The sequence below is a fragment of the Lethenteron reissneri genome, chromosome 19 (assembly GCF_015708825.2).
Source record: "Lethenteron reissneri isolate LAM-NWPU_2019-01 chromosome 19, ASM1570882v1, whole genome shotgun sequence".
NCBI classification, from domain to species: Eukaryota; Metazoa; Chordata; class Hyperoartia; order Petromyzontiformes; family Petromyzontidae; genus Lethenteron; species Lethenteron reissneri.
This window is the reverse complement of record NC_083797.1, coordinates 9,665,022-9,692,970: the sequence shown is the minus strand read 5'-3', so window position 1 is coordinate 9,692,970 and position 27,949 is coordinate 9,665,022. Positions and strand designations below refer to the sequence as shown.

The 27,949-nt window shown below is 40.2% G+C and overlaps 1 pseudogene; it reads left to right on the top strand.

Moving 5' to 3' along the window:
• The window catches only part of LOC133344243 (CUB and sushi domain-containing protein 3-like), a 435,165-nt pseudogene that overhangs the window by 289,688 nt on the left and 117,528 nt on the right, over positions 1-27,949 (top strand).

Here is a 27,949-nt window from a genome sequence, read left to right as displayed (position 1 = left end):
CGTTTTCTCATTGAAAATAGGTACATTTCATAATATCAATGTACTGGTCACAAAAGCAAAGTTTGTGGGGAATAATAGCCATTTTTGTACTTTTGAGGCATAAGCAATTAGGATATAATACTTACTATCCAGGAACATTTTTTTTTTTACACAGTGTAATGATTGTGGACCCTAAGGAAACGTATTTTGTTTTTATTAAATAGATGATCTATGCATGGATATTCAAAATAATAACATGAGGTTGGTGGGAGATTTTCGAGTATATTTTGTGTATAATATAACACCTACAAATAGCCTTAAATAAATATCAACATCATCAGCCATGGTCTCTCCACTGCTGGATAAAGGCCTCCCCAAGCCATTGCCATCTAGTATTTGTGGGTGTATGCCCTCCTTTGGCTGTCACTTCGTCCTCAGTCTCTACCACCAGCCGTCATTTCTCCTGGCGACATGTCCTGCCCTGGCCGAATTGTCCGAACTGTCAATTTGATGCCTTTCATTTGCTATTTGTTTTTATTATTCTTAGGTTTTTTCGGTAAAGTCACGTAGGTAAAAAGTTAAAAATAAAAATGTATAAAAGTAAAATGTTTTTTTTTATTACACAGTGTAATGACTGTGGACCTGTGGAAACGTATTTTCAAGTACTTGATACAGCTAGCGTGCTGTGACGGTTCCACCTGAAGACGGAAGCTTGTGTTGCCTCCGAAACGTCGTGATTTTTATTTTATTTTTTATTTTACTTTTATTAATTTTATTTTCTTATTTTTTTACCTACGTGACTTTACCGAAAAAACCTAAGAATATGAATACTTGCAGTCACGAAAGCTTCAAATCTAGAATTTGCTATTTGTTCTCTGATCCATGTGTTCCCCTTTCTTCGTCTCAGTTTCATTCCAAACATGCAAACCTTTCTACGCATCATTGCGCACTTTTTAGCTTTTGTGTTCCAAGTTCCAGATCTGTATGTCATACCAGGAATTTTTACTGGATTCTTTAGGAACATTAGTGTATATATACACATATACAGTTGTTTTTCGTTTCAAAATGTACTAGATTTCATACTGTAGCATATACTTTATCTACTGTCACTGACTAATTGTACTATTTTTTGAAATAAAAGAATTGCATGCAATAAGCCATCTAAGGGTAAGTAATTATGTTTTGTCACGTTTTTTTGCTTTTCTTTTTTAGCACGACTGGCAATAATACATTTGGTTACATATATATTCATCACTTATTTTAAACACATACAATACATGTCGAAAGTCTTATTAGTTTTTTGGGTGTCTTTTGTTGTATTATTCATGCAGGCTATCCGAGAGTTGTATTGCCATTTCACTGTCCATGTATTCATCCTTTTTGGCGTATAATTCAACCACAATAAGAAGTAGATGAACCAATCATCATAAAATTTGTAATATACCATATCTGTAATAAGGGACCTGTGAGTGATCAGATTTCCACGCAATATTTCAAATGCAATTACTGAAATTTGAATTGTGCTCAAATTAGATGTACAATTTTGTGAGATTACCCTGAAAGAAATTAACTATATTACACTGTATCAAAGATTATGGTTTTGGATTTACGGGTTAGCATTCAAATATTTGCATAGACTTCAATAAGATTCAGATGTTTTATGCAAGAGCTTGTATAAGACAAACGCCACGCTTAATATTACGAGGCTACAGTACAATTATACTGCAAAATATTTCCACATTTTCCTAGTTCTTAGCTCAAAATAAAAACCCTTCCCTCTAATAGTAAATAACCATGTTGCCCAGATTATAAGATGCTCCCTTTTAACCTTGACAGTAAAGAGAATGATGGAGGTGAGTCTTGTAATCTGGTAGGTGAGAGTGAGTGACGTTCATGACACCGGCTTACTTTCTGGAGCATCTTATAATTCAGAGAATACAATAAGAAATGCAGTGTTTGACTATTTAACTATACTTTTTTTTATTTTACCAGGTAAGGCCCACTGAGCTATATAGCTTTTATTTCAAAGCGACCTGCCCATCGCAAATTATAGCTCAACGAAGTGGCTTATTGCGTGGAAATTTATAGTAGCCAAATACTCTAAACGCATGTTTCTAAATGTGGAGGGGAAAACCGGAGGAACCAGAGAAACATCCATGCGACCACGGGAAGAAACACATGCCAACTCCAAATATACAGGTGTCAGGGTCAGGATCGAACCAATGACCTCCTCTATACCAGGCAAGGTAGTTAACATCTCGCCACCCTGGCACTATAGTGTATTTATAGTGTTTTATACTGCGAGATGAGATTGATTTTCTTCACCAATGGAGTTGGTCAGCTTGATTGGAGACCTTGACAGATTGACCCTATGTTATCAACCTCTAGGCCTCACATTAACACATCTCAGAGAATCTACGAATGGAATTCAAGGTTCTTTTTCATCTTGTGATTGGCATGGGTCAATAAAAATTGTTTAATTCACAAGGGCCTGTGTCAGTCCATTGCTGGATGAAGGCCTTCCTATGTCATATCATTAATAATGGTTATTTGATCAAACTTCACCATACTGGTCATTTGTGGAAACAGACGCTCATGAATTGCAAATTGCTGAAGTTTTGCCAATTTTATGTGTAATTAGCCATAATTCCTCCATAAGGAATTGGATCTAAAATGTAATGCAACTAAAATGTTCTGTTATGCAGGGGGGGGGGGTATGTAATATTACAGCCAGAAGTCAACTATTGTGGCAGAAGAATATAGACAGTATATATTTAGAATATATGCCTGAATGTGACGACCTGCTCTTGGTATACCATTAAACCACTGTACACGTCAGTGGTTTAATTTAGTGGCTACCATATTGGTAGCGACAAATTTATACTTCTACAATTAATATACTCTTGGAGAAATGAGGCGTGATTCGTTTTTCTTTCAAAAACAAGGTTTTACTGATGAGGCAGCATTGTCCTTTTTTCAAGCAACGGAGGACCTGTAATCTGTGGTGACAATTTAATCTAACAAAACACACAAAATGAAGGGGCTGCTCTTATGGAGAGCATAATTGATTCTTTGAGGTCAGGTGTGGATATAATGAGTTGGTTAACATATCTATATACTCTTCCTGGATAATTGTTCGTTCAAAACTGTGGTGAAAATGCATTGTTATATTATAAAATTATATTGTGATTAATTCCTAAAAAGGTTCGTATTTTTTATTTCCACATGTCCATTTATAAAATTATTTTGTAACTGACGTACGTGCTAAGGCATTTAAACAAAGTTGTATGAACACAGAAAAATACTAAATGTCAGTATGAAAAAAAAACTAGATCAATAAAGCGATTCGTGTGCATGTGGGTTCATTGTCGCTTTCAAAGTGTGCAATGTGTCATTGGGTTTTTAAATGTGTTTCAGCACCATGCGGTGGCCACCTGACCTCTCTAGCTGGCATTATCCTGTCCCCGGGCTGGCCAGGCCTTTACAAAGACTCTCTCAGCTGTGAGTGGATCATTGAGGCTCAGCAGGGACATGCCATCAGGCTCATCTTCAAAAGGTTAGTCTCTCTCTCTCTCTGCCCTCCTCCCCAAAGTAAAAGTGAAAGTTGTACATGGTCAAGTAGATAGACCTGACTGTTGACTTCTTCACTTACTACAACAACAAGAACAAAAAGCTGTGTATGTAGACATTGGATGTGATTTCTCAGCTCCGGAACTACCAGTGATGCCGTTTTCACATGCACGCCGTGTATTATTTGGTGCATTAGTTAGGTTTTGTACCTAATGTTCACTCAATGGCAATGGTATTAAGCTGGCCCTCTATGCATCTCTATGCGTCTCAATTATATGGATCCAAAATCTATGGTACTTCAAGAACACATTATGATGACCTTGTGAATAATTGTTATGTCCTACGTACATGTGATTTTAATTCTCGTTCAGTTATTTCAATTATCAAATCACTCAAAGTCACGTCTGCTCTTGCATCACTTAGTCTGATAAATAAGGCAAACGCCGGTCTTCACAAGTGATTTGCTGGAAGCAATGTGACAATCATTTGTGCCATTTATCCAGCTCAATGAGTATTTATGGAAGGTGCCTAGCTTGTGAAATGCACATACATTACTGTCCAAACTCTGGTCCATCGAGAGATCTAGAGGCCTTTCTGCGTATACATTTTTCATCACTTTATACAGTGGCGGTTAATGTAAAAATCCATAAACGTGTAGATGGCAGCCACTAAAACATTGATGGTCACTTGACCTCTGAATTTCCAATACATAAAAGCTGGCCTATAAATGATTGACGTCTTTCAAAGGTCAGGTGATGGTAGATACTATAAAATACATAAATAAATGTGTAAATCTGAATTTATATGTGTGCTTCTTTTTACCAGGTTTCAGACGGAAGTCAACTACGATGTACTGCAGATATACGATGGTGCATCTGCTTCATCTCCCCTCACTGGATCCTTTCACGGGACCCAGGTTCCAGAATTCCTTGCCAGCACTGGCAATACCCTTCTGCTACATTTCACCACCGACAACAGCCGCTCCAACGTGGGCTTTCAGATCCTTTACGAGAGTGAGTCATTCGAAATCAAGATTTATCTGTAAATGATAATAAAACCCGTCACACCAGGAGGATATGTGCAGGCTGGAAACAAATAGGTTTAACAACACACAGAGGTGTTTCCCACATACAGCAGGAATGCAAGACTCCCATCATGGCTTGAATGCATTGTCACATGACCTCCAAAAACTGCTGGTGGCTTAAACAATGCTGAGAACATTGTACATGCAATGCACTCGTCACATGATGTGTATTCAAGGCACGATGGAAGCGATGTCTTCCTGCTGTTAGTAAGCACACCTCTATGTGTGGTTACATCTATTCATTATTGACACTTTACACAGTCTGCATACACAGTATGCGTATGATTCCTGGCTACTTAAATAAGTTCGTGTATAAAGTATTGAATAACGCTGTGTAATATTCTTATATCGTTTTATGTGCGTGCACGCATGTGCATCGATATGCGGAGACATTTTTGAACTGAAACTCCGCACTATTCGTTCTTCCTGTCGAGCATCGATGTGCAAAATGAGCGGAAACTTCAGGGCACTTAAAAGCAAAAATGGTGGCCTTTGATCAAATGTATAAAAGCACTTTGGTAAAAATGTAACTGTGACAGGCATTTTCCTGCCTCGATATTTAATCAAAGTGTTATTTTATTTGTCTGAAGCTTGTGTTTCTATTTCTTTCATGGTGCTGTTAAAGCTAAACTGGAATGTGTTTATACATGCACACACACAAGGGGCAGTCACACAGCATTGGAGAAAGTATTGTAATAATGCAGACATATATATCTCAGTAAGGTTAATACAGCATCGATGCTCTTATTTTAAAGGCTTTAATTGAATACAATATTGATATGGCTTATTAGTATTACATTTTTTTAAATCTTCGTTTTTCTATGGGTATATGTATAAACACAAGTCGACATGTAGCACATTATACACATCGATGTTTGAGCTCGTGATACACATTCGCCGTTGTGTTAGATCATACTTGATTCTTAAAATGAGTTGCAATCCTGAATCATAACTATTAATCGAATCTGCCGCCAGGACGGGCATGACTCATTGCACGTACTTTACGAGTAGCCCGCACATTATAACTTTAGACATGCAGTGGTTTATTTACCGAGTGATTACCATGGTGTAGTTGGCACACTGGACCTGCAATGCAGAGCTCCCTGGTATCAACACACCTAAGAAGCACCTAATCTTTTTTTGTCAGAATCTTTATTGAGACTGGAGGAATACAATGAGGTATGAAGCCATATTTCACAGATGTCCAGTACCGGCGGGTCAACAATTGGTACACCACAGTTCGTGGATCAGCAGATTGTGCACGTGGTGTGGTAAACCATGGGTTACTCCCACCTCTACCTAAGTGCCTGATCAACATGGAAGAGTAGGCCAAGTGCCTTCTAGAGGCACTCAATAGGGCTTCCATCGCAAGCCATTCTGCCAGCAGTGGCATAATAAAATACAAAGCGGAGCTTCACCTTCACCCGATTTGAGTGGCTATACACCTAGCTGACATGTTGATGTAAATATAAGCTAGCCTCGCTTACAACATTCAACCAGATACTTATTGGCCACCTGCCACTTCTGGGTTGGTGATTCAACAAGGGGGCGCCCGCCCCTCTGAGTCACCAGGCAAGCCAAGTATTTACACCATTGGAACATCATTTGCCGGTAAAAAATATGATAATTGTTTTTTTACCCTTTTATCTGACAACAAAACTGACACCTTTTTTACAAGGAGTCATGTTTTGCATAGATCACAATACCTGCAGTCATAATGCAAAAAAAACATAACTCTGATAATGTATGCACTGTCCTTGAAGTTGATTGGTCCACACCCAAGACAGCTTTCCTTAGAGCCTCGTCTCACATGGTGTTGGACCAGATGACGCCAAAAGGCGCACTTGTGCGCCTTTTGGCATACATTATCAGAGTTATGTTTTTTGTTTGCATTATGACTGCAGGTATTGTGGTCTATGCAAACATGACTCCTTGTAAAAAAGGTGTCAGTTTTGTTGTCAGATAAAAGGGTAAAAAAACAATTATCAAGCCAAGTATTATTGGTTTTAATAGCCCAGCCTCAGTCTTATGATGTTCTGGCAACTGTGCAAGGATTGCCTGCGATTGCCGTGTGGAAGGTCAAATGAGCAGACCCACTGTGATGTAAGCCTTTTAATGGGTGGATTTGAAAACCTTGTGAAAAGCCCCCATTGTGAAGGATTTGCCATGGGATAGTAATTTACAAAGCAACACTCACCATTCAAAAAGGTTCCAGGATCATAGCGGTCATAATTACCAAACCGTGCGGAGAGAAACATAAATAGTAGTTTAACACGTAGGCTTTCGCGACCAATGTTATTCATAATCAACGATTTTTGGGTTTCGATCGCGTTTATTTATAAATGTGTCGTAACCCTCCACCACCCGACACGGCCAATCAGTAAAAAATGTGTCACGTTGACAAAGACAAATAGTTCACTGCTTTAGCCCACCGGTGTGTTGAAGCAGCAACAACATTCACAATTTGAGTACGACGTTTCGCTGGTAATTACAACCAGCATCATCGGGCAATTCGCCAGAATGGTGAGGGGCTCCTGTGTCTCCCGTTCTTATATAGAGCAGCAGCAGGATGACGTCATCATTAACTCATTAACTCATCAGGTGCAAAGATTCAAGGGGGGAGTGATTGTAATTATATACTAGATTAGTAATCAGGCTATTGTTACGATGCGAGTTGTAGATTAGTAATCATTTGGAATGTGTTTTATTGTGATTATGCTACATTAGTAATCTGTTAGTGGTTGTTTCCCTTATAAGTAATTGTAATGTATCTTATTTAATAATACGCTTCCAGGCCGCACTAAGCCTGTAGCTGTCTGAGCGATTAAAGTTATTTCTGTTTCTCTCAATTTCAATCGATTCTCTAATTAGTCTTTGCCAGTAGAAACTAGTTTTACACAACACTTCCACGTTGTCAAAATCAATTGAGTGTCCCTGTTGGCATGCATGTTCTGCTACTGCCGACAGTTGTGTTTGTGATAGTTTAATATTTCTCTGGTGTTCTTTAAGTCTTACACTAACGTTACGCCCTGTCTGTCCAATATAGCATCTGCTGGCTTTAAACTGGGGATATGTGTGTTACCTGCCAATATTCAATGTTGTTCACATTTGGAAGCTGCAGAACTTGAAATGGGGTCCCTAGACACCTTATCAAGAGTGCACCGAGTGTTGTAGCCATTCTCTTTGCAGAGCTTAAATTGTTTTAAGTAAGTACACCAGATGCCATGTGGCAAGAGTATAAGGAATGCAATTAGAATATACTGGTTTTCTTAGTACTTATTTCTTAATGAGACTCGTATCAACATGGTTTGGACTTCACGTATAAGTACACATATGAGTGAATGCAGACTCTATGAATATAATGATCCACACCTCAGCCTCAATTCAGGTTAATGATTTGCAACAAAAATACATCTTCTTTGTCTAATTTTATATTGAATTAGAGTTTGGGATTATTCATGCAGACTTTCTTTTTTCATTAGCACACGATAACTGTAGATATTAAAAATTCTCTGCCAATATTTACTAAGATGCAGCGTGACTTATTATATTGCATGCCTTAGAAATGGGCAGGATGAAAATAATAAAAGATATGTTCGAGAAATTGCAGTTAAATTGGCTACAGTGTTTATAAAGCAAATGTTTATTGGATATACAGCATCCAGTCTGGCTCGTCGATAATTTATTTATTTACATTTTAAAATCTCATTATTTCACTAAATAAGCTCTTTGCAAGTCAATGTTGTCCATTTTCTAATTATATACTGGCTTTAGTGGCTCATGTACATACATATCCTATTTGCAAATGGTTGCATTTTAAGACTCTAAGGATATATTAGCCTTCATTTCCCCAAAAGAGCAATCTCATATGACTGTGAGATTAGAAAAACAAAAGTATGGTCCGCTTACATGTTATGATTAATATGTATGTATGCTCAGATTTACCAGAAGCAACACTGCTCTAAAAGTTTTTGCCTGTGTATACTCAGCTATTGTGCGTGCATTTTTCTCCGGGTCCTCGGCTTTTTCCCTCCACATTTAGAAACACGCGTTTAGAGTATTTGGCTGCTATACATTTCCACGTGATTACCCACTTCGTTGAGCTATCAGTTATGGCCAGGTCGCTTCTGAAAAAGAGCTACATAGCTCAGTGGGCCTTACCTGGTAAAATAAAAAAAATAGTATGTTGGACTTTAGCACCGTACGTAACCAACTGTGCTAATAGTAGGTGATTGATCAGATATACTGGGGTGTTTTAGATGTAAAAAAGGTGCTGTTCACATCACAGCTGGAGAAAAGCCCCTCTAGAGCGTAATTGTCCTACTCTTCCACACTGGCTAGATGTCTTGGAATAGGTGAGAGCCTCCACATTTTATCTCACCACATGCAAACTGTCAATCAATCATGGTGTACCCATATACATATATTGCTGGGTGGACATACGTGGGAGGGATTTAAGAAATGTCCCCATTGTGTAAATTGCCACACCAAGAGATCGAATTGAATCTAAACGAAACCAAGTAAGGACCACTGAGCTATATAACTCTTTTTCAGAATCGACATGGCCACAAATGATAGCCCAATGAAGTAGCTTATCAAGTGGACATTTATTGTAACCAAATACTCTAAACGGATGTTTTTAAATGTGGAGAGAAAATTCAGAGGACCCTGAGAAAAATCCATGTGACCACGGGGAGAACATGCAAATTCCAAATATACAAGCGAGGTAGTTAACATCTCGCATCCACGAATCAGTGACATTTGTATTATCCCATTTGCTACCCAATACACATGGCAGCTACAGTTGCATATAACTCTTTGTTAAACATCCCATTTTGTGCAGTTTCCAACACTGTATGTTATGTTAGACTAAATAAAACAAACATTCTGATCATAAACCGTTAACATGCATACAAATACAATTTGTCATCGTTACAATACATAACCCATTTTACCCATTGATGACAACGTTTGATGAAAGCTAGAAGTATGCCAAATTATTAAAATATTTTACAATTGTAAAATAAATTAAACCTTCTAAACGGTTGCAAAAATATCTTCAGCACAAAAAAATAACATGGCATGAAAAGTGGCGCAAAGCGTAGAGAGATGCATGCTTGGAATTACATTGAAAGCGTAGAGAGATGCATGCTTGGAATTACATTGAAAGCGTAGAGAGATGCATGCTTGGAATTACATTGAAAGCGTAGAGAGATGCATGCTTGGAATTACATTGAAAGCGTAGAGAGATGCATGCTTGGAATTACATTGAAAGCGTAGAGAGATGCATGCTTGGAATTACATTGAAAGCGTAGAGAGATGCATGCTTGGAATTACATTGAAAGCGTAGAGAGATGCATGCTTGGAATTACATTGAAAGCGTAGAGATATGCATGCTTGGAATTACATTGAAAGCGTAGAGAGATGCATGCTTGGAATTACATTGAAAGCGTAGAGAGATGCATGCTTGGAATTACATTGAAAGCGTAGAGAGATGCATGCTTGGAATTACATTGAAAGCGTAGAGAGATGCATGCTTGGAATTACATTGAAAGCGTAGAGAGATGCATGTTTGGAATTACATTGAAAGCGTAGAGAGATGCATGCTTGGAATTACATTGAAAGCGTAGAGAGATGCATGCTTGGAATTACATTGAAAGCGTAGAGAGATGCATGCTTGGATTTACATTGAAAGCGTAGAGAGATGCATGCTTGGAATTACATTGAAAGCGTAGAGAGATGCATGCTTGGAATTACATTGAAAGCGTAGAGAGATGCATGCTTGGAATTACATTGAAAGCGTAGAGAGATGCATGCTTGGAATTACATTGAAAGCGTAGAGAGATGCATGCTTGGAATTACATTGAAAGCGTAGAGAGATGCATGCTTGGATTTACATTGAAAGCGTAGAGAGATGCATGCTTGGAATTACATTGAAAGCGTAGAGAGATGCATGCTTGGAATTACATTGAAAGCGTAGAGAGATGCATGCTTGGAATTACATTGAAAGCGTAGAGAGATGCATGCTTGGATTTACATTGAAAGCGTAGAGAGATGCATGCTTGGAATTACATTGAAAGCGTAGAGAGATGCATGCTTGGAATTACATTGAGAGACAAAGTAGGGACACATCAAATAGAGAATACACACAAGTTTAAGGGACATCATCCAAACTGTTAAGCACAGTTCATGGGACTTGAGCAGAACATGTTACTCGATGAGGGGATGCTGGATGGTCAAAGAGCATAACCGTGTCAACGAATAGAACGCATTTGATAGTTCGTCCACCGAGGAAATTTGGTGATGAAATCAGCTGGTGTGTTAGGTGCTAGGTGGATTATTACATTGCTGAATATTGAGAGATGACTGGAGCCAACAGAAACCTTCAATGCAGCAGTGGATTGATCAAGCTGATGATGGCGATTATGATATTTTACCTGCTTAGATATATGCTAGGTAGACCTAATGTACAACGGGTATTGCTCACTTAGATCCAAATAGCATAGCTCATTCGAGGCATTCACCTGCGAGACTCCACACGCATGAGGGAATCATGCTAATGTAAGCCCAGCAGGTTCATTATAATTTCAGAAAATAAGTCCCAGCGTTACCGGAGATGTTGCTGCTAAGAAGCACAGTTGAGAAATATTTTCACACTCATTTAAACTTAACAACAAAAATTTATAACGCTCTTGGATATGTATTTGTTTCTTTCATGTGAAGAGAATTTAGATTGCGGTCCTGTTTAATGACATAATCGCACTTTTGGTGGCTTGTTAGATGGAGACCGTGGTTTACCTTATCGCCATCGTTATCTCTTTCTTCGTGATAATGTGCTTCAGTAACATTATCAATAAGAGCCACCCCTTGGAGATGCTGTTAAGCTCACTGCTTGTCTGCTTTTGTGTAGATATGAAACATCTAATGGTACTCTTTGGGGGAAAAAAAAGTAGGCCACTCTGTGCTGCTATCTTGACCAATTTTACCAATTAAAATGTCCCTTAATGTTCTCAAACTCTCTGTCCAGTGTGAAACAAGACCTTTCCATGTATGTAATATGCAGCTCATGTCGGTGTATTAGGTGCTCTTGTTCACGTCACTGCTGGCGGAAAGGCCTTCACTAGAGGTGCTCGAGAGAGTGGCTTTAGAGGGTATTTGATCTTCTTAGAAGAGGGGGCGAGTACTCATTATTTTCCACCACACACGACCTGCTGATCGACTCACTGTGGTGTACCATTTGTACTGCTGCGTGGACAGAGGTGGGGGGGATTTAAGAAACTTGTACCATTCATTCAACTGCCACACCGGGAGATCGAACCAGTGATGTTGCCACAGTGATGTTAACTACCTCTTCAGGTATACAGGACGTCGTGGGTTCGATCCCGACCCTGGCAACTGTATATTTGTAGTTGGCACGTTCTCCCCATGGTTGCGGGGATTTTTTTCCGGGTGCTCTGGTATTTCTCTCAACATGTAGAATCGACATGCCTTTATAGTATTTGGCTGCTATACATTTCCACATGATAAGCCACTTCGCTGAACTATGATTTGTGGTCAGGTCGCTTCTGAAAAATAGCTATATAGCTAAGTGGGCCTTACCTGTAATTTTTTTTTGATATACTTCAGCTTCATATTCTTGGTTCTTTCGGTAAAGTCACGTAGAAGGGAAATAATAAAATAATATAAATATAAAACAATACAAATTCTCACGACGTTTCGACTGCAACACAAGCAATCATCATCAGGTGTGAAATCGTTCAGCTTCGTTTAAATTGCAAGTCCAATTTACAATTATTGTTTTGTTTGCATTCATAATGACAATGAATTGTATAAATATATCTATTTGTAATGAAAATGGACATGTAAAATGGCGGACTCGTGTCATACGTGTGAATGGGACATTTGTTGCAGGCATCACACTCAGCACGCACCTGTGCCTGGATCCGGGCGTTCCTGTGCATGGACAGCGTCACGGCACGGATATGTCAGTCGGCTCCATGGTCACCTTCAGCTGCAACTCCGGTTACACCCTCAGCCACGAAGAGGCCCTGATCTGTGACAAGAACCTGCAGTGGAGTCATCCCATGGCCAGTTGTGATGGTACAGTCACCTGTATTACAACACAACACCTCTGGAAACAATCTCCCAAAAGCCATGCGCACAATCGGCTCCATCACTGCATTCAAGTCACAACTGAGCAACACATCTATTTTAACTTTCGATTTAAAGCTTTCGTGACTGCAGGGATTCATCTTCTTGGTTCTTTCGGTAAAGTCACGTAGAATGGAAATAATAAAATAATAAAAAATAAAACATAATAAAATAATTCTCACGACGTTTCGGCCACGACGCAAGCAGCCGTCCTCAGGTGAAGAACAGGTCTGTCGGAAAGACAGCGTCTGAATGAACACCACCAGGCTTGGCAGCGTATATTTAAGCTGGGTTGGAGGGAGAAGAGCGCCTTGACAAAATAATTTGCATATTTTAATTTGTCATACAACTAACTCGCATCCACAACCTGCTTTTATTTTCATATTTTAAACAGCTATAGATAGTGTATGTATGTGTTTTTCATTGCTTAGAATGCTCTATTTTTATGTTCATGAGTATGCATGTGATTGTCTTCCTTTGAGGGGCAGATTCGTGACAGAAAGCAACAATAATATTAACTTGATTTGACATTACCTTGGCGTGCGCCGCCTGTTGCAGGCATTCGCACCTCGAGCCCAGCAGCCGCCCTGGTTAATACTGCAAGGGCAAAAGCCGTGCGGAGTAACTGCTTCACAGTGTACGCTAAGGATGCCATGAGGTTGTTTGAAAAAGAGTAGGCCATGTGTGCCACGGTCCACATTTGCCAAGTTTGAGAATTATTTGCATATTTCTCAATTGGATAAGATTACATCGTGCATAGCCCCCCCCCCCTACCCCCCTGGCAGACTTTTCTCTTCTGTAAAACATGGTACCTTAATTAAATTGTTGCATTATAGGAATAGCAAGAATACCAAATGTGCAATGTTGTTATGAATGACTTAACTTTGTTTTAACTTGCTGTCACATATATATGTATTATTTTGCCATCTGTACATTCTAATGTATTAGCTCACCATTCACCATATTAACTGTTGGTCTTGCCTACATGCAGGATACATGTTTGCATGCAGTTCGTGTAGTAGCATCTGTGTCTGTCAGTCTCATCCCTATTTCTGTCCGTCTTTTAGCCATCATTATGGCATGTTGATTGTTTTCTGGTAGAACATTTTCTGAAAGTTGATCATCTGTGCAATTACGTTCTATTACAGTACTCATTATGCTTCACTGAATTGTGTAGAGCATCAACCTTTTTGGCTTCATGTTTTGGCTATTCACAAGGCGTAACATGTGATTAGGGTATTTTATGAAATTATATTGTTGCGTAAAAAATGTGGTCTTGTAAATTGTTGTAAATGCATCAGTTATGCATGTTTCTGATTTAATGGTTAGTATATTTCTAATTTGCTAGAGAGGAAAGAGAAACTTTAATGTGAAAACAGATTTATATTATGTATTTAATTAGCATATGTATATTGAGTACACGTGGATATATATACATATCTCATGTATATTGCCTCATTATGTTCTTAAATTCAGGTCACAATGAGACATCCAACAGGGTATTAAAATCTTGCTGTGATTTATGAATAAGTGGCCGTATCTCAAGTTTAGATGCCTTCAGAGGAACTTTATTGGGTCCCTAGACAGGCTCTAGTCAGAGAGTACATTGCCTCCCAATGTATCTTGGTATGTACATAGGCTGATGCCGTAGCCCAAGAAGCCATCTTGAACATCTTTAAAATGTTTAAAATATAACTATGCGCTCGTACTATTGCATTTTCTTTGCAAAGATACACGAGCTTATGTTCACGGAAATTCAACTGCAATGTTCTTTCGACTATATTCATGAATGCATGATGATGACGTAATTTTGTTTATAACTATCTCATTATAAATGCTTTTAAACGCGGTTGCAGCTTGTCATTAGTGCCTGGTTAGGCCTAGCCCCAACTCGATGAAAACAGATTTAAAAAATAATAATCAACAACAATTACGTGAGCATTTTAACGTTTCTAAGAAGCATTATTTATTTTTTCACTTAGATTGCGTGCAACTTTGCAAAAGGCAACTATTCTTCGTGGGAACTAAACTCGTTTCCAGTGTAGTAGCCCCTGATAAACAGGTGCGAGCGATTGCGCAACTTTTCTGCTATCTGGGCTAACCCCTACCGGCCTGCCGTGAAGCGATCAAAATGCAGTTTTAAATGAATATATGACATGTTCCTTAGTCGTTTTATCTTGGAGGTAAAGGTGCTCAGCAGTGATGGTCCATTAGCCTGCCGTGCACCCGCTCGTCAGTGTACATATGCATATCGCTTGTATTTATTACATTAATCCCATACAGTGTTTCATTCTTCCTCAGTCTTAATGACGTGTTTTTGGTGACACTGCGTTGGCAGTGGTGCACAAACACATTTACCAAAACTCGCATTCGTCAATAACATTGCTTTGAAAGGGAAATTAAAAAACAGCGATGGCCCTTTTTTGTAGCGTGATGTACTGTGGCCTATTACATATTGTCATTTAAAGGCAGTGGACATGATGAATGTCTTGAGTTTCTACTCTTATTAAGTGCATTTTTTTAATTTCCTGCATGAGAATGGCATGCTCCGCTTAATTGGCACGTGAACAATGTTCCGGTCAGAGTAAAAAAAAAAAGCTTTTGGTGGCCTTTCTGGCTTACTCCAAATACTGGCTTTCTCAAGCCTGGCTTCGTGAGGTTTTTCCACTATATTTGAAAGCTCGCGTTGTGTTCTGCTCGCTCTAGGTGCAATAATAACGTCGATAGTGAGATTCCGCAGTGCTGTGAAAAAAAAAACTCAGCATGTTGCCCACGAGGCATTATCATACGTGCATGCGATATCAATAAGCCTCGCTACATAATAATTCAACCTCACTATATTGTTATTCATGTCATCATTGCTTCCACCTGCTGAATGATAAATGTGCTTAAAGCAATGTCCAGCCTTTAACAGATTAACTTATGGATCAAAACACAATTAACGCATTTCGGTTACAAAAAATGAATGTGAGAATTTTAATTCGTTCGAGGATTGAAGCGATTGCTTGTTTACGTGCTACGTTCATGATTGCTCTCGGTCTTTGCTTTAAAATTCTCCTGTGTGTGTTTTGTCAAACAGCACCATGTGGCGGATATATCCATGCTTCCAGTGGAATAATCCTATCCCCAGGGTATCCAGATTACTATCCTAATACTCTCAACTGCACCTGGACGGTGGAGGTTTCCCATGGGAAAGGTAATGCCAAAGGTTATAATGTGTTGGCTGTATTTATGGCACCTGCTGTGAATGTTAACAGCAGTGCCACAAAATAATTCATTACCGTGCCTTCATATTGTTCCAGATATATTTGGCAGGAAGTATTTGCTGTCATTAAATATGTAATAGATTCACAGAGCAACCGCAATATATTACTGTTATTGATACATTTTTATGCATACATTACATTGCTATAGCTAAATTGTTACTTTTTATTTTTTCCGCACAGTATCAGAATTTAAGTTTGTAAAAATATATAATTAGTTGACACTGGCATATCCAACATACAAATATATAAACCATATTGTTCACCCTTTTTAGCCACGTAAGCGACCATAACAAATCAAGCACAACGTAGCATAAACGTGTAATGGTTCAACTGAATTCAAGACGTGGACTTGGAGGCAACACATTTATTCAGTTCCAACACATGGGATAACTTCCCCTTAACAGAATAACAAGCTAAGGTGGTGACCACCCGGCTAACTACACTAGTTACTACGTAACTGCTACTACGGACCAGGACCAACGACTTCGGCCCGGGTCCACGTGTTGGAGACTCATTGAATGGAGAACGTCGATGAAGGGTTTCTTCCAGGATGAACAATAACCCTGGTCCCTCTCGGGACCCTGCTTATATTCTCTGTGGCGTGGCCGGCTACACCCTTGGCCATGTCCACCTTCCAGAATCCTCGAAAAGGATCTGGGTCCCAATCACGTGACCCCCCCCCCCCTAATCCCCTCTTGGGGCCCCTCTGTCAACTTAACCGGTCACGTGTCCTCCCGGGTCAACCAGAGTGCCATGGCCTCACACAACCTTATCCTACGGTCGGCACCCACACACCCTGTCCTGTAGGGTCGGCACTGCACTTAAAGCATTGTGCCATTCAGCGCTATTATTCAGCGCACGCCATGCCCCTCTAGGGCCGGTACTGCACCCACAGCATGTTGACATACAGCGATGTCACTACAAATGTAAATAACAAATCACAACAGTATTTCTAAACACATTCTGGTCACTGTGGTTCCCATGAGATTATTTGCTTACCCCTTGTCTATTTTACTAAAGTTATTCTTTCAATGGCAGATAACAATAACCCATCTAATGACATAAAGTTTTTTATTTACAGTATTTGCATGATTCTATTTGTATAAGGAATGCATAAAGCAATGCAAAACTATTTGGAATGGTGCTGGAGAAAGTGTGCATGGCTCTGGCCCTTTTGTTAGTGAGATGTCTTCTCCGGTTATTATCGTGCCATTTGGTTTGTGCATTACAATGTTGAGATAGCTACAAGGCACATTGCCATCTGTTTGGCTACAAATCAATATATTAATTTACAAAAAAGGGCAATTCACGAAATCTATCAAAGCGATGCCAACTCAAAAAATGAAATCGGAGTTTAAAATCTGTTAAGATATATCAGCTTCGCCAACATGAATTAACACTCAGAAGAAGCATTGTTACACAGGAGGGTCTTGAGTATAGTGTACGGGTCACCAGGCAGTGGTAGGGGGGGTGGTCAGCTGGGCAGTCTTCTGGGCTCTAGCTTGGAGGTTTTCATGCTAGTCACAGCAAATGACGTATTCATGACTTGATATGCGTTCATTTACAGCGGGTAGGAAACAAATGATCATGACGATTGTAATCTTGAATCTCACGATGACCGTGACAATGACAACAGCGCTGTGACCACAGTATATTGATTGTGCTGATATTATTATTATCATGCAACAAATGGACATCACCCGTGCTTCTGCTTCAGGAGTCCAGTTTACGTTCCACACGTTCCACCTGGAGAGCTCGCACGACTACCTGCTCATCACGGAGAATGGCAGCTTCTCCCAGCCTCTGGCTCGCCTCACGGGCTCCACGCTGCCCCCCGTGCTCCACGCGGGCGTCTACGGAAACTTCCAGGCTCAGCTGCGCTTCATCTCCGACTTCTCAATGTCCTACGAGGGCTTCAACATCACCTTTACGGGTGAGGAGTGGCACTCCGGTCAGCTGTGAACAGAACCACGTGGTGCACACAGAGCAGAGGGCACACATCCGGTGGCGGCTGAATGGGGTCAGGGTTTGGGGGTTAAGATGCTGTCGTCATGGTTAACGCAATGGACTTGCAATCCACTTCGATGAGATCTCCCGACATGGACACATTTCTTAGATGTTCCCACCTCCATTCACCGAAAATGATAAATGGGTACAACATAGTTAATTGCTTCGAAGGGTTGTGTGTAGTGGGTAAGGTGTGGGTATTCTCACCCACACTTTGCCTTCTACGATGGAGGCCAAAATACCATTTGGAGCGGTTCTTGAGGGCTCCCTTTAGTGACAAAAAGACAAAGACAGATCCCCTGTATAGCCTTAACAAACTGTAGGGGCAAGTCCTGTTAGCGAGCACCTATGAAGGCTGGAACGGTACACGAGGGGGTGGGTTGCTAGCACCACGCCCGACCGCCTTTGTTTCCCCAGTGGCGATGTTTATACACCGCACCAGGTACTCATTTGAGGCTGAGTCGACCTGGGGGAGGCCCAGAACAGGTTCAGATAATCGTCATTGGTGTTGGCCATGAGCGGGAATCGAACCCAGGTTACCGGGTTTGTAGCGTAGCGTGCTAACCGCTACACCACCGCTCGCTTTAAGTGAGGGCCTGTTCCCACAAGCAGTGGTGCGAGCAAGTGCAGGGATGCACCTTCACCCTACTCTAGGAGCCGAAATATTTTATCGTTCACTAAAGTGAAGCCAGCGTTACGGATGCAGCCCCCTAACCTACCCCGACTACAATTGAACTCGGAGTGATGCACCTGCGGTAGCTTACCACTGCCCGTGCCATGTGTGTTCAGAGTACAACCTTGAGCCGTGCAAAGACCCAGGCATGCCAGCCTACAGCCGGCGAGAGGGCTCCAGCTTCACGGTTGGCGACGTGCTCTCTTTCTCCTGTTTCGCCGGGTACCGGCTTGTTGGCATGCCGAAGCTGACGTGCCAGGGGGGTGGGAGGCACGTGTGGAGCTCTCCTCTGCCGAGGTGTGTGGGTAGGTGGACCCACACCCCGATTACCGCACGCACACACTTGTCACAGCTAATGAGGCGTTTTTGATGCACGCACGCCAAGGTGCTATAATATGTCAAATTCAACGGTTCCTATTTTGTTTTTACGTCGTTTGTAATTTTCCTGTTAGTCTGCTTTTCTGTATATATGTAGTGCTCGAACTGACACGACAGCTTCTTGTCTTTCCTCGTTACTTTATTCCGCGTATGTTGCTCAACATCTCTTCCGTCAACACCGCTCAATGTTCCTCCGCTCACACCGACCCACAACTCTTCTCCCCGCTCGCTCGCTGCGTTCCGTTGGCCTCGCTCGCTCCCCTCTACTCCTCCGTCGACTCTCCTCTCCGCTCTCTCTCTCTCCAGTTCGGCTGCTCTTTATCAGCTCCGCCGTCCAACTCCGTCGTACGCTCCAGCTGCTTCCTACTCTCCGTCGTCTCACTGTTACTCTACTCTTCTCCACTGCTACCCTACACTTCTCCACGGCTACCCTACACTTCTCCACTGCTACCCTATTCTATACTCACTCTGCTGCTCCGTCTCTCCATCTGTTGTCTCCTCCCAGGCACGAACTCCCATCTCCTCCACAAACCCCTGACTTTATCCCCGAACCAATTAACCCCTAATTAATCAGGGCATCCCCCGCGACGCCCCCCCCGCTGCCACGTGGCATGTTTTTCCAGACACACTGGCGCCGTTCTCTGACAACAACCCCTCTCGGCCAATCAGCGCCCTGCACCCTTAATTACCCCCTGCCACCTGCTACCACCCTTAGACATCACGCCACCTTAATTTGGACAACAACAACGACCAGCCAATCAGCGCCCTGTGTCCTCATTTGCTTTCACTGTCCGCCGCGTGCGCGCACACCGACCCCAGCGCGTGACGCGTATCTCAAGCACTACATATATATGGCACTGCAATACGAATCCGGAGATCTGTATTCGATTTACAGCCACAGCTACAATGAGTGGCGAGTGTGAATGATATGTGAACCAGCCGTGCCCAGCCCTACCCTTCACCAACCTGCACACACTCGTGTGGTGGAGTATAGTTTAACAACCCCGATGACCAACATGGCATGGGGAGGCATTCATCCAGCAGTGGATTGTTGAAAGGGCTATACATGTAGAAATATACAAGTCTATGGTTATTTGTACTTGTTCAATGTTTCATGTGTCCATTTATTTCAATGTGTTGGGATTAAATATAATTTTTGGATTAACGAAATGTAAATTGAGATTGAATTAAATGTGCATGGGTGCTGAGCTGACACAAGTGCTGGGTTCAATGCATGAGCTCTGAGATACATGAAGTCTTAATGCTCACGTTATCTGTACCTTCCATATAGTGTTACTTATTCCAGTGAATTAAAATAAAAGCACATTCATATAACTTTCCCTTTGAATGTGTTTTGAATATTTACATTTTTATTTACAATAAATGTGTGCAACTGATTAAATACATTTCCACATGTAATTTGTTTAAAAGTACATGTATAGCAACTACTAAATTAAATATCAAATTACCACAATTAACTGTTTTTTTCTAATATTTTAAATGCAAAATGATGTGAGATGAAAAGTAATAAAGGAGTCAATATTAGAATTTGTGTATGTAATATCATAACCACAAAATAATGAAGTCTTCAACTATTTCCATGTAAAGTACTTAGGTGTATGGACAAAAATGAGAAATTGCATGCAGCAAAAAAATGTATTGCCTAACCATGAATAATAACTAGATTGTGAAACAAAGATAGCGATGATGCGAGGTTTTGCATATCATATGCATGTTTGAACCATCTGACAAACCCTAAGGGCATGTTGTCATAGAAACATACAAAAAAATCAGCTTTTTAAGACTTTACAGATTTTAAGTTAAAATTAGCATTGTGATAACCCCCCTTCGCTGCATTGGCATTATTTATTAAAATGTTTAAATCAGGAGAATAGAGTTTATTTTATTTATGGAAGTGTGTTTGATGCTTTAGACAAATACAACGTATACATACGTGAATAAAGGAAACTTCATGTTTCAAATGGAGTCCTAAACATTTGGGGAGAATTCTTTAAATATTAACAATGAAATGATATGAATGTATCTAGTAACATTTAAAGAACTGCTATGGGTGATACACACCCTATAAAATAGCACTAATTTGAAGGAGACAAGATAAATATTCTTACATTATAACTGATCGTTACTATAAACCTTGAAAATTCCTTAGAAATGGGCCAGTCAGGAGCCGACTACGAGTGGAGCGGAGTGGTCAATTGGTGGTACCACAATTTTGTCAGGCCCCTCCGTCCTTGTAAATTGACACTAATATCAGCACACCTGGTCCTTGCAACATCTGCTCCATGTTCGCTTTGTGCCAGTGTGCAAGGACAGCAGAAGCTGTCAATATTTCACTGATACCAACCCATCTGCTATGCGGATAGAAGGTTCTTTGAGCATTTGAAGCATGAGATGAAATGTGTTAAATGGAACAAGTGGTTTTCTTTTCGCAATTTAGCTTCACTTTAAAACGGCTAATGCATTTTTTCAAAGTGTATTAAGACACTTAAAACACACTTCAGACGCTGGTTGTAATGAGCTTTAATCTTCATAGGCTATAAATGTAACTGGATTCGTGAAATGAATGCCTGTGATTTTTATTTTACATTTCCACATTGCCCTCGGATGATTTTCACAATTTAATTATTCATTATTTGGCAGTAAATCTGTTTTATGGAAAGAAAAATGGAGAAATGACCTCAAACCCACCTTTAACAATGTCATCTTGGAACAACGGGTGACAGTTATCGGTATTGTGATTACAATTATAACGATGAAGATACTAATCATGTAGACATTGAAATAGGCATTGGCATCACTCACTTTATTGAAATGATCTTGCGGCACATTGGTCAAATGCCTATTCCTCACTTATATAATACATTCTTCATATCAGATTATAATCCTTTTATCTTTCTTTATCGCACAATTCTTGAAATTGTACAAATAAATGTGTGTCCATTTAAGCAACATCATGTTGCTATGAACAATATAAAAGTGTTACCTGTAGATAGAGATATGCATATAGATTTATTTAATTGCTGATTACAACCCCAAATTGTGTCGTCAAAAATCACTTCTGGTCGTCATTTCAACAGGCTTCTCATTCCAACACCTGACAGTTCTGTCAAGCAGTGCAGATGGAGAGAGGGCAATTGCATCCCATTCATCCTGTGCATCTAATTACACATATCTTGCTGCAAAACCAGACTTACCCGAACTAAAGTGGGAAATAAATGTAGTGTTTGTTAACATTTTTTACTTTGTAAAGTCATTGAGGGATGGCGATGATGTGGGGAGGCAATCATTCAGCAGTGGATTTAATCATGTCCAATGGTGAATACCAAGATGAAAGTTCACTGGATCACTGAGCTTCAGAAGCTGCTTTAAACAATTGTGACTGCTCAGAGTCTAACCCAGGATTTCAGTGTTGTTATCGGAGTGCTTAAACATAGCCACTAGCTTCCCGAGTCACCCAGTCGACTGATTGGTTGTTAATCGGGAAGCAGATAGGATCCGGATGTCATGCAATCTGCAAACCTGGTAGCTAGTTAATCTTGTGGAAAACAAGAGGAGACAACTCTAAAACTGTTTTGAATTGTTTTTAAAAAATGATTCTCTTCATTGCCCATTATGAATTAGGGCTATGCAGCCAGCAGAGAGTGACTCACTTGTTTATGTTGCAGGTTCTTTAACGCCCCCATTTTAGCACAAAGTGTGCTTTGGGATAGAAAGTAAAAGCATGAACAGCTACACTGAGGTTACATGAACAAAGTACCAAAATACATTGTATAAAGGGAGCCATATAAGTAGACACGATGCTGCCAAAGTTGTTCACGGAAAATGTATGATTAGTTGAACAGTGTTGACGTACGCATGACTTAGGCAATCATCAAATTGCAGTCCATAAAATTGTTGTGATAAGTAGTTGTGCTATTATATTGTGGACATTGGTGAGCATATCTTGCTAATTCGGGTTTTCATGTGTCCATTGCCACCCTGTAGCTGAGTGTGGAATGTCAAGCATTGGGACGGATGGAGAGCTTCTATCTCCCAATTACCCCGGGAGCTACGACAGGAAACACGAATGCATCTACACCATCGAGACCGAGGCTGGAAGTGGCATCCGACTCATGGCTAAGACCTTCCGTGTGGCCGAAGGAGACTTTCTTAAGGTACTCTGTGCACGTGTGCTCATATTCGTGGGGAGCAGTGGTGCAGTGGTTCGTGCACTGCACTACTAACCAAGCGATCTGAGTTCGATTCCCAGACATGGCCAACATCAGTGGCCAATATCGCCACCGATCCTGGGTCTCCCCTAGCTTGACTCAGCCTTATATAAGTACCTTGTGTGCTGTGTAGACATCAACGCTGGAAAGACAAAGACAGCCAAGCATGGTACTGGCCACACTATTCCCTTAATCACTGGAGTGACCTTAATAGGTGCTTGCTAACAGCACTTTGTCATAGTTGGTGTTTGTAACGCGTGTAATTGAATGTAATTTTCTACTAACCGCATGAGGGTCAATTGAAACAGTATTTGTTGTGGAACACACCTGTAACCCAGTGATGTACAAGATGAGTTTGTGGATTACATAGAGGAAAGACATTGCGTTAATAACAATCAGGTGCAGCCCAACAAAGCGTATAAAAAATGTAGTATAGCAAAGTAGAAAACTTGAGTGTCCCCATAAGCACGAGCCTACTCACAGCACATGGTGCCCTTCCACATGGAAATGACTAATTTCATGGATGCAAAAACACAACTTTCTCTCAGTATAATAGTAAATGCAAAACATGAGAAGAATTTGAGAATGTTGTCATTTCGAGGATGTGTTTCATCCGTACCATTTTATATTTGGAAGCGTATGAATATTAACATTTACAACTACTGTGTAGTTTAACGCGAAGGCTTTCGCGACCAATATCATCCATGATATAGGTTTTTTTTTTATATAAATTTGTCGTTAAACCTGCCACCACCCAACACAGCCAATGAGTAAGGTTTGTCACATAAACAGAACATGCCAATTCGTTACTAGTACAGCACACCGGTGTGTTGGTTGGGCCAAGCTACAACATTTAAAATCTGAGTACGACGTTTCGCCAGTAATTACAACTAGCTTCATCAGACAACAGCCGGATCTGTGTAGGTTTTCGCCATTTTGCTGCATAGCTGTGCTGGTGTGTTTTTGGATTGTACTGCATGATATCTCACATTTTGTTCCACGTGCATGAGGCTTCTTTAGGAACTGAATTTAGCAGCTCACTCTTTATCTTATTTATATTGCGTTTATTTAGCATGACACGTACATAGCTCTCTAATGTACGTTGTAGAACGTGGATTGAAATATCGGACATTGTGCCAAACAACCACCGGTAACAACCAGAAAACGCATCAGAGAGATTCCATTCACAAAGTGTAAAGCATTGTTAACTGAATAATTGATTGCGTGTGTGATTTGCGCAGGTTTACGATGGAAATAGCAGTTTGGCACCGCTCATTGGGACGTATTCCAAGACGGAATTTCAGGGTTTATCCCTTAACAGCACTTCCAACCGTCTGTGGCTGAAGTTTGACACGGACTCTGAGGGCACAGAAAAAGGATTTCGTCTGATATATTCAAGTAAGAGAAATATGAATCACAATTTCAATTAATGAGCCATTTGTTTACCAATAATCACATCATGTGTATGTTGACTGCATGGTAATACTATCAGTGTGCTAGAGACTATTTGGTGCTGGCAATAACTTAAACTTGTATACATTATTCAACGTGGTATTTCCCAACGTTGTACCTTATTGCGCACATTTTCAATTGTTGTGTTTTTATCAAAGTTGTTGGTGCTAATGACACCCAATTGTTTCATGCTATCAGCAGTATACATGAGATTTATTTAAAATTAGCCAAAATGCATGTCTTTAATTACAGTCTGCTTGAAATTTCATAGAAGACATCAACAACAGACATGTCAATGTTATTTTGTGGTTTGTATTGGTTGGAAAATGCACGCAGAATGATAGTTTAATTATATTATTTACTGTACTAATGCACATCTGTTTAACATATGTGATAAAATGTACACTTAATTTAGTAATACCAAAATGACACTTTATGGCAGCCAACAACATAAAATGTAATAATTAAAAACCAGTAAATGCAGCCAGCAATATATTACCTAACTAGTTTGATGTCTTGTGCTCACAAGAACAAATCTTCCCACAATTCTTTGTCAGTAATATTGAATACATTTTAATTTTAACATGAGTTTAGTTCATCACGTATGCTTTCGCGACCAATATTATCTATAACAAAGGTTTTTTGGGTTAGATTAATTAAATATAGATGCGTCAATCTTGATCTGAAGCTTTCGTGACTGCAGGAATCCATACTCTTTGGTTCTATCGGTAAAGTCACGTAGGTATAAAATAAAATAAAATAGATCACAACGTTTCGGGCGCAACACAAGCGTCCACCTGATGACTTTACCAAAAGAACCAAAGAGTATATAAATGCATCATTAACCTGCCACCACTCAACACAGACAATTAGTAATGTGTCTGGTACCAAAAAGCTACCAATGAATAACTAGCATTATAACGATTGAAAAACTGGTCATTATAAAAAAAATCAAAATGTAATTTTCATCAAGCCCCTTGGTTGTCAAATTCAGTCTCCAACTTTCATTATCTACTCTGTCTGGCCTCTCTATGTATGTGCTATGATATATGAGATATATATTTTTAAGCCATAGTGTTATTGATGAATGTGTTTTTTTTTACAGTCATATAAGTATTCACCAAGGGTGGCCAAATCACGGCTCACGAATCACGTGCAGCTCCAGGGCAATTCGTGTGTAGCTGCACTAGAGATGCAGACAATTGTTTTACTTTCCAATACTGCATAAGTGTATTTGAAGCAGTAAAAAACCATCTGCAGAAGCTGGAGTGGCCTAATTACACTCTCCGCTTACAGACATAAGTATTCCTGGGACACTCCCGCAGATTTCTCAATTCAAAACTCCATAGCTAATCAACATGAGCGACCTGGCTGTCCTAGCCAATGCATGTGTAAAGTCGCACGCATCTTGTGGCTCTTGGCCATATTTTGGCACGTGGCTTTTAGGGTCAGGAAGTTTGGCCACCCCTGGATCATACACAGAGTCACCTTAAATGACATTGTAATTACATGTATTCGTGCTGATTTTAAATGTTGAACTTCAAACTAAAAGTACGGTATTCACCGTTGGATTATATTTTATATCTTGTGATAAAAAAGAAAAGAGTTTTATCACCTCTCATAAAAAATATCAAATGAGGCTCATAACACAACAGGCCTCATAACAAAATAAATGGCTGCCACATTTCGAACGGCATTTTCTGTTTCTCTCGTGGCAGGCTTTGAGTTGACCCACTGCAAGGAACCAGGTTCCCCAGAGTTTGGCTACAAAATACGAGAGCAGGGACACTTTGCTGGGGGCACAGTCACATATGGCTGCAATCCGGGCTACAATCTCCATGGCAGCAGAACTCTGACGTGCATGACGGGCAGCAGGCGGACCTGGGATCATCAGCTGCCGTCTTGCGTTGGTGAGCCAAGCACACTCAAATAGGGCTCGGTGTTTTAAAAAAAAGCATTCATTTAATGTGTTTGATTCTGCCTTAAAAATAAATGTCTAACTCGATTTTCTGAAATTGCATGTAGCTACAGTCTATTGTAGTTAAGCGGTCGCCAAGAGATGACAGTGAAATAAGAATGTTAGCAGACATGTCCGTATCGGTTTTATAAGTGTTATCCGGTGACATTTTACGTATGTTCAGCTTCTTTTGCACCGTGCATAGCCAACCATGGTAATTGGAGGTGCAAGGGAAGGACAACAAACTAAGCACAACAAAGCAGTTCTAAATAAATTCGTTTAGATTTCGTATGGATTTTCTCTGGGATTTCTGGTTTCCCCCAACATGCAAACATCTGAATAAGGATTGGACAAATTTGCCAATGTAGGAACCTCATGAGAAAGATAGAAAACGTGGCGAGGCTTTTCTCGATTAATATGGCAAAATTAGTAAAAGGCAAACTATGGTATTAATATTAAGCTTGATTTTTCATATCATGCCAGAGCTATGATGGACCAACTTTGTAATGCATGCTGAGAGAGGATACTTATTTATTTAACATGCTTTCATGAACTATTTTTTGATCTAATGCTCGCACACCACGCATTCATATAGAGTGATGTTTTATATTTGAACGTTGCTGGACGCTAAGGGGTAATCTCCAAAACTTTGTTCCTAAAATTCTTCACATTAAGGTTTCTGAAGCAATGCTGAGCAATGTGACGTAGAAGATAGCACGAGCAATCTGCTACAGATATGCTATGAGGCAAAGCATATCTGTAGTATACCTCCAATGGATATGCTACAAAGAGAAGCAATCAACGTGATGTCAAATATAGAATAGTAAAACACGCATGCACCATTTATTTGTTGTAAAACTATCGATGTACAGTAACTAATGCATTGCACATTCATGTAATAGCGTTCTAAGGACACATAGATCACTACTTTAGCCCACCGGTGTGTTGAAGAGGGAATCCACAACATTTCCAATTTTTGGGCAAATTGCCCGATGATGCTGGATGTAATTAACAGCGAAACATCGTACTCAAACATTATAAATGTTTTGGATTCGCTCTTCAACACACCGGTGGGCTAAAGTAGTGAACTATTTGTCTTTTGTCAACGTGACACATTTTTTTACTGATTGGCCGTGGGTGGTGGAGGGTTGCGATACATTTATAAATAATGCGATCTCACCCAAAAACCTTTATTGTGAATAA